We start from the raw sequence: 21227 nt of genomic DNA on the forward strand, positions 1-21227 counted from the left end.
AACAGAGATGTAAATGTCAAGAAAGGAGCTGCTTTTTAATAATCTGCACGAGTCCAATGATTTTTAGTTTTCAAAGTACTGTACTTTAACATATTTCACTCTACCCTTAGAATAGTATCTCGAGGAATCTCATGGCGTCAAAGAGCCAGATGAATCTGTAACAGCAATCTCCCGGTTACTCAGCGGGAAGTCTTGCGCACACATCAACCATGCCCTTTGTTTCTGTTTTCTTTCCGCAGACTCTGAAAACTAGCGTTTTTACCAAAGTGGAAGAGAACAGCAATGGACTCACATCAGTCACCTTCTTGGTAGCAGCTTAGTTATTTTTACAAGTCCTTTTGACTAAGAAATTAAAACAAACAACATTACTTTTGGGTATCCTTTACTTACCCTCACTGCCAGAAATTAATAGGTACTATATATGTATATACCTCATTACATGTGGTAGCTATGTTGGAACTGGAGTTGAAGAACTTCCTATTTAGCAGAAAAATAACTGATTAACATATCACCTGAACATTCCCTTCACATAACTGGATATTTAGCCAGTAGGCTTTCCAGGTAACAGTGACTAACTACAGGGAATATGTTGGCCTTCTGCAATATTCTCTGCCTTTCAAGTTTTTCACACCTTAACATCAAGACCCCCAAACAGTGTGTGTGTGTGTGTGTGTGTGTGTGTGTGTGTGTTGGAGGGAGGGGGGAGATAGCTGCACAAAAATGTTAATTTTCTAAAGGGGCAGGACACTCAGAATTATTAACTTCCAACATGTCTTAACATGACCTTAACAACACAATTTTCACTTTCAGTCTCTGTGTCTTGGTTTTCTCATCTGTAAAATGGAAACCATGGTAATCCCCACCTCAGAGTGAAAAATAAAATAAAATAATCTGGCATGTGCTTATATGTAAATATCTAATCTTATTCCCTGGAGAGTATTTAAAGTTCCCCAGGAGCACATTTTCATACAGATTAATGGAAACCCATCAATAAATAGAACATATTTTCAATACGCTAGTTCCCTTAACTAGTAAGTGAAGGAGAGATAATTTGTATTGATTTACATAAAATAAATTTGACGGGCATTCCCAGCAAACACGATTCTGCCCAGGGCAGACAGGGGAGTGCAGTTTCTCTAGGAAACACTCAGGGTGGCCCACTACCATAAACAGGACACATACTAGATGAAGCTTGCCCTGTTACAGTATGATTTACAAAGCAAACTGTTAATAGCAAACAAGGGGGATAAATTTGGTGGTTTTTCCCTTTGGCTCTCAAAATAAGACTTCTCCATTAGTAATTACCTCAGCTTCATACTACAGACTTTGCAAATTTATATAGTAGGCATCAGAACAGGAAATAAACTTGCCCCTACATTAAAGTCTGTATTTCCCTTACTAAAAGAACTATGACTTAACATAATGTACCTGGAAGAAACACAGTATAATTTTTTTTGTTTTGTTTTTTTCGTCTATCCCTGTTCTCATTCAGCACTGTTAGTTCAAGGTAATCTTTGATCTCTTCTTCACTTTTCAAAATTCTTCTATTTTTAAGGTTTGGCATATAGCTACAAGTTCTCCTGTGAAAAAGATTACCTTTTCCTCTATGAATCCTTGGGAACCTGTTCCTGGAGTTACCAAAGTGTGTCCTTGGTTCTCCCCTCCAATATGGTAACAAATTGCCAAGATGGAAGCTCTGCGAGAGCAGAGATTATGTTTTCATTCTCTGGATCTCCACAATGGCTAGGCCCATGCTAACATGAATATAATAGTTCAGTTTGGCTAAAACAGGTAAGCAAGTGCATTCTCAAGCAGGTAAACAAGCATATAACCAGCCTGCCTTGATTTTTGGAACAAGTGTAAAATTATATGTGAATATGTAAGTTAATACATACATAAGCAAAAAATCAGACACTTTATAGGTAACTCCACCATGGAATAGATTTCTAAAAGTCTGTTGGAGTTTCAGATTAGTTGCTGTGGAAAAGATGCACAGGGCCCAGGGTAAGCAGAAAAAGGGAGCACTCAGTTCAGTGTGGCTAACAGAAGAATGGTAGCCATAAACAACCTGAGCTCTGAGCTGGGTACGAGCTTGAGCAGACGGGCAAGCATGCAAGTGGGCCTGTGTACTCACAAAGGGCATGTGCATATGTGTGTGTCAAGGAGCTCTGGTAGCAACCAGCATGCAAACACCGCATCTATTTTAACATAAGGACATTTATGTTGCAGATGGCAACTATTTTATAGCAGAGACCAGAGAATAGCTAATCAGAACAGCAGTATTTCTACCTGGGGCTTTTACATGGAGCTCGCCTATTACAAATTGGTAATCATCTCAAGGTTTGTCATTTTTTAAATAAACTTGAAAAGCAAAGAAAAATAACTTCGGTAAAAACTGGCTAATTTAAAACAGCAATCCTGTGTACAGAAACATTTATTTTTTAAAAATCCTGTGTTTCATTTTTATTGCCCTGCAGTCATCAAATTAGTCATCATATTCTACCTACCAGTTTAACAAAGCCACTCAGTGTGAGTGTATAAAATAAAATATATTAATACTTGCATTCAGACGTCTTTGCATTCACATTGATAATCATCCATCAGAAAGTCTCTTAGATCATAGCTTCGTTAGAAAGTGCCTGCATATTGAAAGCCCTAAACTTTGTTATGTTGCTTTCAATTGACCTAAGTAAGATATATAACAGAGACAACACTTCAAAAAAAAAAAAAAAGTAAAGAAACTACACTGTTACCTGTAAGCATTTTTTAATAATTTATGTGAGATAAAATTCACATATCAAAAAACTCACCCATTAAAAGTACGCAATTAGATTTTTAAAAAATATTAGCAGTGTGGTGCACCCATCACACAGTCTAATTTTAGAATGTGTTCATTCCCCCCAAACGCTGTGCTGACCTGCATCTCTTCTCACTGCCTGCTGCCCCACAGTTCCTTTGCCCGAGGCCCCAACCACCACTAGTTTACTTGTGAGCTTTACAAAATGCCTGTTCTGGGCATTTTATATAAATAGACATAAAATATAGCTTTTGTAACTGGCTTCTTTTACTCATAATGTTTTCAAGGGTCATCCATGTTGAAGTATGTAGGCATTTTTTTTCAATTAAATAAAACAGAAATTTAGAATTTATTAAATATGTCATTTCACGCAAAGCTATTAGCTTGAATAGAAGAATAGAGGTAGGGCTATAAATAATAAATTTTTTGGTTCCTATTTTTTTTGTTTTATTGTAGTAAATAGATGAAACATAAAATCCCCTATTTTGATCACTTTGGGATGTATAATTCAGTGACATTAAGAACTTTCAGAATGCTGTGCAGCCATCACTGCCATTCATCTCCAGAACCTCTTCATCATTCCACACTGAAACTCTGCGCCCCTTAAGTAATGACTCCCACTGCCTGCCAGTCCTCCGCTCTGGGGAATCCTAGCTACTTTCTGTCTCTCTGAACACACTATTCTAAGGTGCCTCATATACATGATATCATACAATATTTACCCTTTCATGTCTGGCTTACTTCACTTCAAGTGTTTTTCGAAGTTCATCCCATTGTGGCAATATTATGTTATCTTAACTATCATTTTTCCAGTCAGCTGACAGGCAGTTCTACTCTTGATGCCAGAGCACTCAGACTTCTATCAGTCCTTACTTCTCTGCCCTGCAGTTTTACTGTACACACTCATATCCCAAGAATATACTTGTTTCTCTGTATCTCCCAATTTCATTGACCAATGTCTGGCCCTTGAACACTTATGCTTGAATGAATGAATGACTAAAAGACACAATCACTTAATCAACATAGTAAGTTTGGAGAAAGTTCTACAAAGACTTCTGGCTAAAGGTCAAAATAGCAATGCTTGTGTTCTAGGACAGCCTACTTCTGAAGAAACCTTCAACACTCTCAGTCACAGAAGTCAAGATAAAATAAGACCAGAGTCATATTTTAACCATTACTTCATTAATGATACCATACAGCCCCTAAGTGAACTTTCAACAATCTAAAAATAAATCATTTAACAGCATCACAGTGAATGAGGAAGCATGAAAAAAGAATATTTGCATTCTTATATCCTAAATGAAAAGGGTTAGATATTGTGAACAGATGCTAACATAAATTTTATCTATAACTTTATTATCACCTCTAAACTGCAAAGAGTTTACATTTTCAGTATTAAAATAAGTTGAGACAAAATGTTCTATCAGCTTTCATAGAAATGTTAAAAGGATTTAAAAGCTCTTTTTACCATTACCACTTTACCTGTCAGAGTCAATAACGCCAATTATGGAGATAAAAATATACATTAAAGATTCCAAGAGTCAATTATAAAGATAAAAATATACATTAAAGATTCCAAGATGGCAGCAGAGTAGATGGAAGCTACTCAATTGCTCCCAGTGCCAAACTGGATTTACAGCTAAATTACAGAGAAATCAAGTTGATTAACCACCGGAAAGCTAGCTGAAGAGAAATACAGTAACTAAGGATTTACAGAAGAAGCTATACAGAGACTGGTAAGAAAAGTAGAGACAGGGAAAGGGCTGGCCCTGACAGCCATGTGCAGTGGCTAAGAAGCCAGAGGGATATCTCAGCTGTAAAATTCCCTCTCCCCAGGAGTGTGGGGTCTCACCCCAGGCAGGGATTCCCAACCTAGAGCAGCAGAGATGGGAAGAGGGACCCTCAGAGCATGTGGCAGTGAAAATCAGTGGGGATTCAGTCTGCCTGGGAGAGAAAGGAGTCTGCTAGAGACCCAAATACCACCTTCCCAAGGTGGAGTACTCCTGTTGTTACAGCATCAGCCTGCGGAGTGCACTGCCTGGTCCTCCAACTACCGGCGACAGCACTCTGCTGAGCTTCAGTCTTGCAGAGGGGTCTGCTGGCTGCACCCACCAGGGAGCTTTAGGGTGCTCTTTTTCTAGAGAAGCTCTTGGCAGAGATTCAGTGGTTGAAGGGTGTACCTTTGGAAAGGGGGCTATTCTTCCCCACCACGAGTGCACAGCTGGGGCTCCCCACACCCCACCTTTTGAATCACTTGGCCTGCCCTTCTACTCCCCAGGGCTCTGCCCTGCTGAGTTCATCTGGGCAGGGACATCAGAGTGCTGGGCAGAGCAGAGACGTACAGAGCTCTTTTCCCAGGGAGGCTTTTGTCTGGGAATCAGATAGGTAGATGCTAGGTTGTATAGCTACATTGGGTGGAGGCGGGCCCACTCCTATCTAGCCTGTGAGCTCAGCCCCTTCTATAACTCCAATGGAAGACTTATTTAACTTGCCTTTCTGGCAGCCAGGAGGCCCACCCTGCTGAACTCAATCCCACCAAGGATCTGAGAGGTGCTCAGAGCTGGAACATTTGGTGCATGTCTCCCTTCTAGGCCCTTGCCCAGGAAGAGGTAGAAGTGTCTGCCCCCTTCTAAAGGCTTGCTGGCATCACCCCTAAAGGAGAGACTGTTTGGATGTGCTCTCCCAAGTCTCAGTGGCCCCACCTTGCTGAGCTCAGCTCTTTGGGGGAAAAGGAGTGATGCTCAGAGCTGAGACCAAGAGAAAGTACTTGCCTGCCTTCTACAGGTTCAGCCAGAACCCCACCCACAATGGGAGACTCTTTTTGAAAAAATTATTTTTTACTGATTGATTGATTGATTTTTAGAGAGAAAGAGAAAGAGACAGAAACATCAATTTTGCAAGTCCATTTATTTATGCATTCATTGGTTGGTTGATGCTTGTATGTGGCCCTGACCAGAGATTGAACCCACAGCCTTGGTGTATTGGGATGACACTCTAACCTGAGCTAACTGGCCAGGGCCAATGGGAGACCCTTTTGATCTCTTTTCCCTCCTGAGCCCTGGTGGCTCCACCCACCTGAGCTTGCTCCTACAGAGAGGATGGCTGGCCGCACCCAACTTGAACCTGTGGCACACTCCTGCTGGCATAGCGAGAGTTGGGTGGTATGGCTCTGGAGTAGGGGCCACTTTCCCCTCATTGAGTACCTGATCACACCCCCCTCAAGTAGGGCACCCATCTTTCTGACACCGGCTGCCCTACCCTACTGAATTCATGACCTGTGGAAGTGTGTATGGGTCCTGGCCAGACTGGACCCACTCTACGGTCTTTCTTCAGAAGGTTCTGGGCGAAGACCAGACAACCTCAGGGGGAGGTGGAGTAGCTGACAGGTGGAGACGGACCTCAGGGAGCCTTGAACCTTTTATAGGTCTAACCCCAGCTCTAAGCTGAAGGAAATCAACCCTTATATACAGATTGGCCCCTCTGATGCACACCCAGGCCCAGTATACAGAGACACAAACAATGAACAGCATGGCAGCTCCAGATAGGTAGCCCCAGGCCAGTTACACACAATGTCAGACATCAACTTGTACCAGAATACTGCACAAGTGGACCCAGAATGAGCACAACCAGTGGTTGGCTTCAGACCACACTGGAGCTCAACATAACTCACTACTCAAGTGACATGCTCAAATGGGGATTCTAGCAGGCACCAAACCCTTCTAAGAACAACTAAATTTGCCATAGGGGGAAGACCCTGCACAGCAACTCAACATGAGGATCAAGGTTTACCCTTATAGGCAGCCTGCCTGAAGTGTTACCTGCACCCATGAAACAACCAACAGCATTCAACACTCAGCTACAAGAGAGGGTGCAAATAACCCACGAGAAACATGTTGGAAGCACCAAGCTCAGGTGATCAGGAAGATTGCACCACTGAGCCAAATAAGATACCTACATCATAAAGCCATTATAACAAGTTTGGGAGTCATAATAGATCTACCTAATATACACAGACAAAAATGGGAAAACAAAGAAACACACCCCAAATGAAAGAACAAGAGAAATCATCATCAAAAGATTAAATGAAATGGAAGCAACTAAGATATCTGATGCAAAGTTCAAAACAATGGTTATAAGGAATGCTCAAGAACCTTAGTGGAAAAATGGATGATCTCAGTGAGAACTTAAACAAAAAGATAGTAAACATTAGAAAAGACACAGAAAATGTAAAAAAAGCAGTAAGAAATGAAGAATACAATATCTGACACGAAGAATGCACTAGACAGAACCAATAGCAGGTTAAATGAAGGCAAGGATCAAATCAGCAAATTAGAGGGTAAAATAATAGTAAGTACCTAAGCAAAAAGCAAAGGAAATTTTTAAAAAATGAGGAAAGTCTAAGGGACCTCTGGGACAACATCAAGCATAATATCATCTGCATCAGAGAAGTACCAGCAGGAGAGTGAATAAAAGAGCGAGAACCTATTTGAAGGAATACTGGCTGGAAATTTCCTTAACCTGGTAAAAGGAAAAGTCACACAGGTTCAGGAAGCACAGAGTCCCAATCAAGATAAACCCAAATAGGCCCACACCAAGACACATCATAATTAAAATAAGAATGGTTAAAGACAAAGAAAAAATCTTAAAAGGAGAAAGAGTGAGACAGTCACCTACAGCGCAGGTCCCAGAGGTTTTCAGCTGATTTCTCAACAGAAACACTTCAGGCCAGAAGGGACTGACATGAAATATCTGAAGTGATGAAAAGCAAAAACATACATCCAGGAGTACTCTATTCAGCAAGACTATCATTTAAAATTGCAGACAAAATAGCTTCCAGACCAAAAAAAAAAAAAAGAAGAAGAAGAAGAAAAAGCTAAAAGGGAGCTAACACCAAACTCGTATTAGAAGAAATGTTAAATGCCTGCTTTAACAAGAAGAAAAAAAGAAAAAGAGAAGATCATAGGTATAAAGAATATAACGGCAATAAACACATACCTATCAATAATAACCTTAAATGTAAACAGATTTAAGTGCTCCAATCAAAAGACATAGGAAGCTCACTGGATAAGAAAATATGACCCAGGTACATGCTATCTATAAGTGGCCCACCTCAGAAGATACACAAAGACAGAAGTGAAGAGATGGAGGAAACATTCCATTCAAATGGAAAAAAAAAAGTCGTATCAACACATATATCAGATAAAAGACTTCAAAATAAAGGCCATAACAGGAGACAAAAAAGGTCACTGAATAATTCTAAAGGAATCAATCCAATGTGAGAATATAGCCCCTGTAAACATATATGCACCCAATGTAGGAGCACATAAATATATAAGGAAATCTTGGTCAACATTAAGGGAAAGATCTACAGCAATACAGTCATTTTAACACCCCGCTGACATCAATGGATGGGTTTTCCAGACAAACACATCAACAAGGCAACAGCGACCTTAAACAACACGTTGGATCAGATGGATTTAATTGATATTTAAAGAACATTTCATCCCAAAGCAGTAAAATATACATTCTTCCCAGTGCACATGGAAGAGTCTTAAAGATAGACCACATGTTAGGACACAAAGTAAGTCACACAAATTTAAAAAGATTGAAATCATCTTCTCTAATCACAATGGTATGAAACTAGAAATCAATTACAATAAAAACTGAAAAACACATGGAGGCTAAATAACATGTTATTAAACAATGAATGGATTAGCAATGAAATCAAGGAAGAAATCAAAAAACACCCTGAAACAAATGAAAATGAATACACAACAACCCCAAATATATGGGACACAGTGAAAGCACTCCCAAGAAGGAAGTTCAATAGCATTAAAGGCCTACCTCAAGAAGCATGATAAATCTCAAATAAACAACCTAACCCTATACCTAAAATAACTAGAAAGAGAAAAATAAACAAAGCCCAGAGTAAGTAGAAGGAAGGAAATAATAAAAATTGGAGGAGACATAAATGACATGGAGACTAAAAAGCAACACAAAAAATCAATGAATCCCAGAGCTGGTTCTTTGAAAAGATAAATAAGACAGACAAACCTTTAACCAGACTCATAAAGAAAAAAAAAGAACAGAAAAAGAAAGAGGACCAAAATAAATAAATAAATTCAGAAAAGAGAAGTAATAATTGATACCACAAAAATACAATGGATTAAATTGGACAACCTGGGTGAAATAAGATAAATTCCTAGAAACACACAATCTTCCAAAACTGTATCAGGAAGAATAAAAAAATCTAAAGACCAGTTACAACTAATGAAATTAAAGCAAACAAAAATCTCCCAGCAAACAAAAGTCCTTGGCCAAATAGCTTCACAGGTCAATTTTATCAAATAGTCAAAGAAGAATTAACACCTATCCTTCTCAAAGTATTCCACAAAATTCAAGAGGAGGGAAGATCTTCGAGCTTATTTTACCAGGCCAGCATTATCCTAATTCCAAAACCAAAAAAAGACACTATAAGAAAATGATAGGTCAATATCCCTGATGAGCATAGATGCTAAAACCTTCAACAAAATATTAACAAACTGGATACAACAACACATTAAAAAGATCACAAACCATAATCAACTGGGATTTATTCTGAGGATGCAAGGTCAGTACAATATTCTCAAATCAATAAATGTGATACATCAAATAAAAAAGACAAAAATCCCATAATCATATCAATAGATGCAGAAACACCATTTGATAAAATCCAGCACTCACTAATGATAAGAACTCTCAGCCAAGTGGGAATACAGGGATCACACCTCAACACAATAAAGGCTACATATGACAAACCCACAGCCAACATCCTACTCAATGGGCAAAAACTAACAGTGTTTCTTTTGAGATCAGGAACAAGACAGGGATGTCCACTTTCAACAATCTTATTCAGTACTGATGATGCTAGCCATAATATTCAGACAGGCATCTAAGTTGGAAAGGAGGTGGTAAAACTGTCATTATTCACAGATGACATGTTATTGTATATAGATATCCCTAAGGACTCCACCAAAACTCTACCAGATCCAATAAATGAATTTGCAATCAATGAATTTTGTAGCAGGATACAAAATTAATATGCAGAAATCAGTGGCATTTCTAAACACAATAATGAACTGTTGGGAGGGAAATTTAAGAAAACAATCCCATTTACTATTGCAACAACAACAAAAATAAGGTATGAGGAATAAATTTAACTAAGGAGGTAAAAGACCTGTACTTGGAAAATTATAAAATGCTGAAGAAAGAAACTGAGGAAGATACCAATAAGTGGAGGCTTATAGCATGTTCATGGATAGGAACAATTAACATCATTAAAATGTCCAAACTACCTAAAGCAATTTACAGATTCAACACGATTCTTATTAAAATACCAATAGCATATTATCAGAGATAGAACAAATATTCTAAAAATTCATATAGAACCACAAAAGACTCCAAATATCCTGAGCAATTCTGAGAAAGAAGAACAAAGTTGGAGGCATCATGCTACCTGATATCAAACTATACCACAAGGCCACAGTATTCAAAACAGCATGGTACTGGCATAAACACGGTCATATAAATCAACAGAACAGAATAGAGAGTACAGAAATAACTCCACAGCTTTATGGTCAATTGCTATTTGCCAGACGAAGCAAGAACATACAATGTGATAAAGACAGTCTGTTCAATAAATGGTGTCAGGAAAATTGGACAGATATGTGCAAAAGAATGAAACTAACAAGAATAAACTCAAAGTTCATTAAAGTATTAAATGTAAATTGAGAAACCATAACATTCCTAGAAGAAAACATAAGCAGTAAAATTTCAGAAATTTCTTGTAGCAATATTTTTGCCCAAATATCTTCTCAAGTAAAGGAAACAAAGGAAAAAAAACAGAGGAAACCATCAACAAAATGAAAAGATAACCTAGAAAATGAGAGAATATATTTGCCAATGACACATTTAATATGGGATTACTTTAAAAGTATATATAAAGAACTTACACTACTCAACACCAAGAAAACAAAAAACCCAATTAAAAAATAGGCAAAGGTCCTATATAAACACTCCTCCAAAGAGGACCTACAGATGGCCTATTTTAAAACTTCATTTGAAAAATAAAGAACGTTCTAACTTTTGCTTGATGTGCTTCCTTTTTAAAGACATTTGCCAGTAGACAAATGACAAAATCTCAATGTCACTAATCATCACAGATATGCAAATTAAAACCACAATCACTGGTCAGAAAAGCTGTCAAAAATAAATCAACAAACAACAAGTGCTGGTGAGGAGGTGGAGAAAAGGGGACCCTTGTGTGCTGTTGGTGGGAATGCAGACTCGTGCAGCCACTGTGGAAACCAGCATGGAGTTTCCTCAAAAAATTAAACATGGGACTTCTTTTTGACACAGTGACCTCACTTCTGGGAATATATCCTAAGAAACCCAAAACACTAACTTGAAAGAATATATACACCCCTATGTTTATTGCAGTGTTACCTAAAATAGCCAAGATCTGGAAACAGCTGAAGTGCCTATCACTAGATGAGTGCATAAAAAGAGCTGTGGTGTATTTACACAATGGAATAGTATTTGGCCATTAAAAAGATGGAAATTTTACCTTTGCAATAGCATGGATGGACCTGGAGATTATTACGCAAAGTAAAAAAAGTCAGTCAGAGAAAGACAAACACCATATGATCTCACTTACATGTGAAATCTAATGAACACACACACACACACACACACACACACACACACAAAAGAGAAATCTAATGAACAAAACAGAAACAGAGTCATGGGTACATGGAACAGACTGACAGCTTTCAGAGGGAAGGGGAGTTTTGGCGGGGTGGGGGCAGTGCTGGATGGAAGAAAAGGTGAATGGGTTAAGCAAAAAATATATATATGCAGCCTGTCCAGAAAAAGTCCAGCCATTGTTAATATAATGAGAATAGTTTTCACCACATCGATGCAGCCTGGCAGCTGAGGAGAGTGGTCTGGGATGTGTGTGCATGAACAATGACCACCTCACCATACCAGTCAGAGGGGAGAGCAGACTCTGTTGAGCGAGCATGTGTACTGTGTGGCTGTCACATTCAAACTGACTGAATGAGTAGAACAACAACAAATCCGCATCGAATTTTGCGGTAACCTCGAACATTCCTCCACAGCAACCATTTGGATGATTCAGGTCACAGCTATGGGCAACTGGTGATTGGCAGCTTCATCATGACAACGCGTCCATTCATGCATCATGTCTTGTGCAGAGTTTTTTGACTAAACATCAAATCACCCGCATGACTCAGCCCCTCTAAAGCCCAGATTTGGTGCCCTATGACTTCTGGCTTTTACCAAAACTAAAATCACATTTGAAAGGGATAAGATTTCAGATCGATGAGATTCAGGAAAACACAACACAACAGCTGATGGCGATTGGGAGAACTGTGTGAGGCACCAAGGTACCTACTTGGAAGGGGACTGAGGCATCCCTGTCCTATGCACAATGTTTCTGGTATCTTGTATCCTCTTCAATAAATGTCTCTATTTTTCATATTACATGGCTGGACAGACTATATATATATTCTGGACAGACTATATATATCTCATATGTGTGTATGTGTGTATACACAGACACAGACAACACTGTGATAACAGCTAGAGGGAAAGGGGAGTGGGGGCTGGGTGGAAGTGGGCAAAAGGGAGAGAAACCAGGAGTGAAAGAGACTTTGGGCAATGGGTACTTGATGCTGTGTGGAGGTGACGTTTTGTTGAGCTGTACACTTAAAACCTGTGTGGTTTTGTGAACCAATGTTACCCCAATAATTTAATTAAAAATACATTAACATTAATATTAAAGTACAAAGAGTTATAATCATATACATATTTATTTTCAATTGACAGTATCGGTGTTTTGTTTTATTTTGAAATTATGATTCTGCTCTGCTAAAGTCAAGAAATGAAAAGAGAGTTCATGTATTCTGGTTATGGTAACAGTTGTATGAATCCATGCATGTTAAAATTTATGAAGCTGAACATATATGAAAAAATCCATCTTACGGCACTGATTTAAAAATTAAAAAATAGTAAAGTATGTTTTGATTCAAACATTATATAATATGAACAAGCATATATTAAAAAGGCAAATGTATAATATGCATATAGTTGCCTTTTCTTCCATTAAATAAAAAAGAGAAAGACTGAGTATACCAAACACCAGAAAACCAAAGCAATACCTGCTCAGATTAGTGGGGAAGATACAGCCCAGTCTGACTGAGCATTCGGCTCAGAGATGCCAGCATTCTACTGGCATCTCTTAAACATGAGGTAAATAGTTATCCAACGGACAGGCAGATATTAAAGATTTACTTTAAAATACTCAAATCATTTACATATAGTTTGATTATCCACAATGAGGTTCATTTTAGGTAACTTTTCTTTCATGTATTAGGTAGTACACAATAGAAAGGATGTTCTGGTGTTATAACTGCCCTAGTAAGGATGGCTTGGTATACAAAATAATGTGGCTAAGCAAGTATTTATTAAATATCAAACTATGTTTCAAGAATTGGGGCTGCAAAGAAGACAATAACCTCCTCTGCATTTTATCAGCACATGAACACACCTCCTCCTTTGACAGTGCAGCACTCCCTTGAGTCCAGCACTGTCCTGGGCATTTGTGTCTATCTCACCGGACCCTCACTTGAGGACATAGGTATTTTTATTATTTCTGTGGTAGACTGTATCAGTGTTTGCCAAATATTCTGGTTTCTGTCCCGTGGAAGTATTAAAATCACTGCCTGGCTATACTCAGGAGTAGCTGTGTGACTTGTAACGGTCAATAAAATGGGGCAGAAAGGAGAGTCTCTGTTTCTGAGCAAAAGTTGTAAAACCTGTGACTCCCTACATTTCTTTTCTTTCCCCTCTTGGACAGTCTAAGTTCTAATGTGGAGGCTATTTAAACAGAGCTTCAACCAACCCATGACATACATACAACATGAACAAGAAATACACTGTTGTTGTCAAAAGCCATTGAGAATTTTAAAATTATTTGCTATACAGCATATAACCTAATGCATCCTACTGATACATTGTCTTGTTAGGGAAGAAGGAAACTAATATTTGGAGGTGTTCAAAATAATACGTGCAAAATGAACAGTATGTGGAATAACTGGATTTAGAACCTAAGACTATATTAGACTACAGCATCATTTTTCTTAATCAATTCTCAATAAATACTGGAATGGAAGTGTATGTTGATTACGAAGAACAGGGAGAAAGAAATCTACTATTATACAGGCAACAGGAGGTTTCACCCCAAATGGTGTTCAATTCTAAATAATAAACAAAAAATTTCCAGGCAAACTGCAATGTAACACACCCCACCTAGTATGTGAGATACAAGGCTCTTTATTTTGTAAAATAATCCAGGGGTCTGTCATATCAGTTGTCCTTTTTTAGCCTAATAGAGATAATGTCTTTAAAGGTACTTTTGGGAAATATAAGAAGTACACTTGGGGATCACTTAAAAGATTCTCTACCTATTTAATCCCTTAACACACACACTGAAAGGGTTTAGAAGGAGTCACCCCAAGATGTGGTTCTGTGGCATGTGAATTATTTTGAACTAAAGGCAACCAAGACTCTGGGCTCAAGAGCAACTTCTGCCCACCTCCAACCCTTAACTATCTAGCTGTATTTGAATTAGAAACCTTGCCCATAATAAGAGATGATCACAGATAACCAATCATTTTTTATTTATCTATAGGTCAGGGCAAGCTTCTAATTCCCGAACGTCTCTTCGTATCTTCCTTCAATGACCCTCTGAAGCCCCGAGGCGCCTCACCTCATCCTTAGCTCGGAACACTGTCGGCAGCTCATTTGCCCTGTTTGTGTTGAACCTCTCATGTATGTGGGGTCTTGGACTGTCTCAGGTACATGAGATTCCCATGCACATAAAATTAAATTTGATTTTCTTTTGTCAGTCTATACCATCTAGATTTGATTATTCAATCAGACAGAAAAGAACCAGAGAAAGGAGAGGGAGTTGTTCCCTTTTCCCACAAGACCAGGTGTAACGTTCTTTGTTGAAATCATTTTAAAGAGAGAATCAGTCATTTGAAGGGGTGGGCTTATTGATTTTATGAAGCTAAACCTGTCACATACCTTTAGAAAAAAGATGCATAAAATAACTAACATACTTAAAATAATGAAAAAAAACCCCACAATTCTTTTTAAAAAAGAATATTTTCTATCTTGTGAAAGTAATAAATATTCATTTTTGAGATTTTGGAAAACAGAAAAATAGGACAGACAATCAATGACAAAAAGGAATCATTACTCTTTACTATCATTTGTAATAATTAGAGTAGAAAATTATATCTGATACTATCTAGTTGGTTAAGAAAAATTTAAATGATTTTCAAAGGCCAAAATATTAAGCTAATAATATTTTTTGACAATATGTCTTTCAGTGTAAGCTCAATTCTTAAAAAGTGAAAGAAGAAAACCTTTCTTCTAAGCAGGTCTCAAATCACCCAGGCACTTACTCTCAAGGGGCTCAAAATGCTGCCATATTAACATAACAGGAGAAAAAAATCCGAGTATGAAAACAACAAGCAAAAGAGAATCAGAGATAAGAATCATCACAACATTCCTGAAGAAGTTATTACCATTAGAGCAATGTTGTCCCTGGAGCTATGATGAGGGATATGTGTGGGGGATGGAAGCAGGGTAGACACAAAAGAAATTTCTTTGTTCAAAAAGAATGTAAAAATGAGAATGAAATTAAAAGGGGGGGAAAAAGGACGGACAATTCTTTCCCTACTCCCAAATTTATTATAAGGTAAGGGAATTCTTAAAAGTCCTTTAAGACATTTGGTCTTAAAAGCATGGACCAAATGATTAAGTAATCATTTAATGAGAATGATTATTTCAGGAACCACAAACGCTCCCAGCCCTTTCCAAATTACAATACAGTTAGTGGGGCAGGAGTAACAGCAATAATAGCAGCAGCAAGTAGCAACCTTTTGTGCTAGACACTGCTGGTCACACTCATTATCTCACTTAAATTTCTGAATTTAGGAGTAGTTTTACTCCACCTGAGAAGAAGGGCACAACAGAGCTATAAGGTAAACCATCACTGTGACTCTGAAGGGTGTCAGAATATGCCACCCCCAAAACATGCCTCTTTGGCCTATGAATTATTTTGAACTAATAGCCACTGAGAACCACAGGCCCAGAAGAAGCTCTAAAACAGGGCTTTTGTTTTCCTTCTGTAAAAATATTGCTATTCAAAAATAGAAATTTGGGGGAGGAATGGAAAGATGGAAATTCCATATTAGGAAGAGGGTTGCTTTTAACTACTTTTAACCAATGGTGGAGTCAAGACTTAAGTCTGCATAACAAATCTTACTGAACAATCCTTGTACTTTTCCCAGTCACTTTCACACAACCTGTCTCCCTGATCTTGAAGCCTCAAATCTCTCTTCTTCTGTTTTAGCATAAAATGGGATACAAACCCAAGTTCTAAATACTACTTTGGGTTAGTGATCTCTGGGTACAATCTCCGTGCGATGCATATGTCAATAAACTTTCATTTTTCTCTTGTTAATCTGTCTTTGGCCAGTCTAACTTACAGAATCCCACCTGAAGAACCTAAAAAAGGTAGAGAAAAAAGTTTTTCCTTCCTTACACACTGTTCCATTAATGTCAAACCAGAGCATCATTTCTGTGGACTGATATATGATCCTCCCAAAATCTGAAGTCATTCCTGAGGAACAGCACAAACTAATTCACATGGATGTTACAATCAGTTGTTTCTGGGAGTGGAGTTGGAAAGAAGCAGTGGAAAAGAGTCTCCCCAGCATACAACATAAACTCAAATACAATTTAATTTTGCTAGTTTGCAAACTTGTCCTTAATGTCAGACTTCTTAGAAATGTATGGATTTTTTCAAATGTCTCAAAATGTATGAATTAAATGGCTCTTATTAAATTACTTGAAATTACATAATAAATTAATATGATCTCTGTAGTCTTTTGCTATTGGACAACATAAAATTTGAGTATAAAGTGATAAACAGGTATATAATACTTATAAGGCAATAAAGAGGGACATATTGCCTGCTTGTTTTGCTTTATTGTTTCCCCCTGGAAAAATTGGTTTACATGTCAGTTCTTTAATTGAAACAGAAATGAAAACATCATTGCATGGTACGCTAGCTTGTCTAAGAACACCGTCAGAATATAATCTGAGATTCTAACCTGCTACTTTTTTAAACACCACGGCTCCAAAGTTACAGGGTTAGATAGCTTGGCCAGCATGTAAAGAAGGATCAGGAAAAGCTTCCAAGTGATGAGCCAAATTTACATTTTAAGACTTGAGCTACTTATTACATTTTGTGTTATTTTTAATCAAATGGAAGTTAAAATTATTTGTAATTAAAACAGACATCTTCGAAGTAGAGAGGAAAATGAAGATTTTTTATTTTCCTCCTTTCTGGCAAAGTACACAAAGTATGTGTACCTTTCTGTCATGATACAAAAATCTGATGCACCCTTTTGTGCACAATTCCACTTAATTACAATAGAAGTAACCATTTCCTACATAAGAATTTTCAGATCTTAAATTGTGCTATTGTATAGGATTAAAGTATTTTTTAAAAGGATAGCAGAGCAGGCACTGAACTTCATCTTTCTAGTCATCCAATGTGTTAGACATACATAGTTATTAATACACTATGTTTAACTGGCATCAGAATGGGATAAACACGAGTCTAAATAACAATGACTAAGAAAATATGTACCACATTACATGCTAATAATTTTTTCTGTCTTAGGTAAGAAAAGTAGTTTTTTAAAAGATTTTATTTATTCATTTTTAGAGAGAGGGAAAGAGGAGGCAAAAGAGAGGGAGAGAAGCATCAATATGTGGTTGCCTCTCACATTCCCTGTACTGGGGACCTGGCTCGCAACCCAGGCATGTGCCCTGACTGGGAATCGAACCTGTGACCCTTTGGTTCGCAGCCTGCACTCAATCCACTGAGGTACACCAGTCAGGGCAGAAAAGTAAATTTTTAAATCAAATATTATCTTTTTTAATATTTCAAAATTAGCCAGATATTAAGAATATCAAACACAGACAGGAAAAGAAAGAACTGTGTCAAAGATGAGTTAAACAAAATGTGTAATGTGCTGAAGTGAACCAGGAGAGAGGCTGATGGTAATAATGAACAGGTTTCTGTATAATGTGTGGCTCATTCATTTTGTCCCATCTTCACAGGACACTAACCTCCCAAAGATTTACCCAAATAGGCACAGTTTATAGAGGATATCTAGAAAGAACTGGATACTATTCTGAAAATGGTGTCCCTGAAGAAACTGTGTGAAGAAGTGGCAGCACACATTCCAGATGCAGAAATGTATCCCAAGTACAGGGGCTGTCCTGAGTATAATGAACACTCCGAAATGTTTTCAGCTGAGTAAAATGACAAAAGCCAACCCCTCAAAGGTATACAGATTACGCCTTAAAACAACTTATTAAAAATGTAAACCAAATGAGATACTTCACTATAGGGGACCATTCCGTGTGGCATGGGGAATATAGCCCAGTCTCTGACTCGGAATATCGAGTGGGGAGCGAGTTGGCACACAGAGGACCCATGCCCAGGGATAGGTTCTCCTGTGGGGAATCAGGCCTGCATTGTACCTAGGCTGCTTTGAGGATGGCTTTTGCTAAAACTCCCTTACCCTGAATTGAGGCAGCAAATGTTTACTGCATATTTTTAAAGTAATTTCCTAAAATCTGTGCTAAACCTCCTGTGGATGAGTGTAACCATTTCAACCACTTTTTCCTTTACATTTGCAAATATCCTTTTTCTTTGTAGTAATTAGCAACTTCTTCTCCTTTGTTATCTGTAAATGAGAACCATCCTAGATATAGTGTGCACAGAAAAGCAATAAAAGCCTGTCCAGGAAGGCATCAGGGCCCCCTCTCTCACTCAGAGAGCAGCCATGCCGTCCCTTTTTCTCCACAGGACTTCTGTAGTCCGTGTGAATTTGTTCGTTGCATCCACAACACACGTAACCCTCAGGCCAGGGTCTGCATCCCCCCCCTCTGTTTTTGTGATTTTATTTCCTTAATAAACTATCAAATAACTTTCCACATTCAATTATTTATTTATTTATACACACACACACACACACACACACACACAAACAAACTTAGTATGTATGAATGGATAAAGCAAATGTGGTGTGTATATACCATAGAACATTACTCAGCCATAAAAAATAAATTCCTGCCATTTGTGACAACCTGAATGGACCTTGATGCTGAGTGAAGTCAGTCAAAGAAAGACAGACAAATATTGTATGATGTTACTTAGTTGAGGAATTAAGACAAAACAAACAAAAACTTACAGATATAAAGCCCACATTGGTGGTTGCCCAATGCAGAAGTTTGGGAAGTGGGCAAAATGGGTGAAGGAGGTCAAAAGTACAAACTTCCAGTTATGAAATGATGAAGTCCTGAAGATATTCTGTACAGCATGCAGACTAGAGTTAACAGTACTGTTTAGTATATTTGAAAGTTGTTTAAAGAGTAGGTCTTAAAAGTTCTCATCACAAGGAAGATAAATTTGTAACTGTGGTGAAGGATGTTAACCAGACATTGTGGTGATTATTTTGAAATATATATGAATACAGAATTATGTTATACACCTGAAACTAATAATGTAATGTTATGTCAATTATATCTCAATGAAAAAGAATTAACTCTGTATTTCCTTGCCGAAGCACTACAACCTTTTCCTGACCAGTTAAGAGTTGTAAAACCTCTAAATTTATTCACGTGTTTCTTATACTAATCAACCCTCAGAAGTCTCTGATATTTTGCCACATTTCCCTCCTGAACATCCCTTGCACTGTCCAGGTCACATGCTTCTTTCTTACAAACCAAACTGTAGGTGTGGGCCTTCAAATGTCAGTGGAGTAATCCTGGAGGAAAATATATTAGCAGGCAAGGGTTGTTTAAAAATGAATCCATTTCCAGGCCTTCAATTCCCATTTGTACTCCTTCCTAAAACTGACTTGTTCCTGGTAAAAGGCTTCATGCTGGGTCTCCCCCTCGCGTTTACTGAACACCTTCAATCACCAATCCAGTAATTAGTGAAGCTGTGTTTACAAAGCAACTTCATGCTCCCAGGCCTGTTCCCCTCACCATCTATTTCATTAAAGACTGCATTTATAGTAAATTTTTACAATTATGCTTAATAGATATTTATAGTTTTCATAATATAATTTAATAAGAAGTTATTTAAAAATATTTAGAGGCATGCGGTCACATTAATAATTATTTTAATTTATACACATATTTTGATATACAAAAGAATGGTAGAATGATGAATAAAAGACTTTGAAGCTTAAAAATGTCAGAATTCTGTGGAAAAAGTAGAAAGGAAATTCAAATTCCAGTTAAAAAGAAGCTAAGGTAAATTTTCCTATTTTTTATATTTCATTAAATTCATCTGAAAGAGTGATGTAACAATTTTATTTTACAACTTCATATTTAAAACAGGCCACAGATTGCATCTATTGAAACTACTTAAACTTACCATGAAAGATTTCAATATCAGGCCAAAAATGTATGAGGTGACACATGATTCTAAAAATTACTTGGGATTTAATACCAAGCAAAAGTTTCAGTACCACTCACTGGTCTACAAAGCATAAAATCCCAACACCTTAGAAGGGCATTCTTGCTCCTACAGAACTCAGGCTTTCTGACCTCACCTCCCATCGACAGCTTCTGTCCCCATTACATATGCCATCTCCAAAGAAATACATTTCCACTCCAACAATACCTGCCCTTTGCCCAGCCAGGCTGCAGATTTGCACCCTAGTTCAAATGTCATGCTCAGCCTAGAATGCAGCTCTGCACCTCTAAACTACCGCTCACTGCCTACTAAAACCCATCTATATTGCAATCAATAATTCTTCCAAATGCAGGAGGTTGGGAAGTAGGCAAACCAAGTGAAGGCGGTCAAAAGTACAAACTTCCAGTTATGAAATGATGAAGTCCCGGGGATGTTTATACAGCATGCAGACTAGAGTTAATACTACTGTTTTGCATATTTGAAAGTTGTTAAAAGTATATTCTCCAACGCCCACAAAAATTAAAAATTTCTTTCTAATTCTCATTTAGAGCATTTTGTACCACTACGAAGCAATTATTACATTCTATATTTTAATTAATACCATCCCACATTCTCCCACTACATCATACATAAAAAACATCTGGCATGTTTTTGTTGAATTGTTGAAAACCAACTCATTTTACCAAGAGCCAATGTGTTCAAGTGGGACTTAGAATTCACAATTCTCATTTTGGGATTTTCAATGAACTGATCTGGTGTGTGTGCTTCAAGGTAAACCTCAACTTTAGA

At 37.8% G+C, this 21227-nt stretch overlaps 1 protein-coding gene across 3 annotated transcripts in view; it reads right to left on the reverse strand.

Annotated features, from left to right (window-relative positions):
* CDKAL1 (CDK5 regulatory subunit associated protein 1 like 1) overlaps positions 1-21227 on the reverse strand; it is a 649842-nt gene that overhangs the window by 211129 nt on the left and 417486 nt on the right. The gene's annotated exons all lie outside the window — the stretch shown is intronic.

The sequence above is a fragment of the Phyllostomus discolor genome, chromosome 5 (assembly GCF_004126475.2).
Source record: "Phyllostomus discolor isolate MPI-MPIP mPhyDis1 chromosome 5, mPhyDis1.pri.v3, whole genome shotgun sequence".
NCBI classification, from domain to species: Eukaryota; Metazoa; Chordata; class Mammalia; order Chiroptera; family Phyllostomidae; genus Phyllostomus; species Phyllostomus discolor.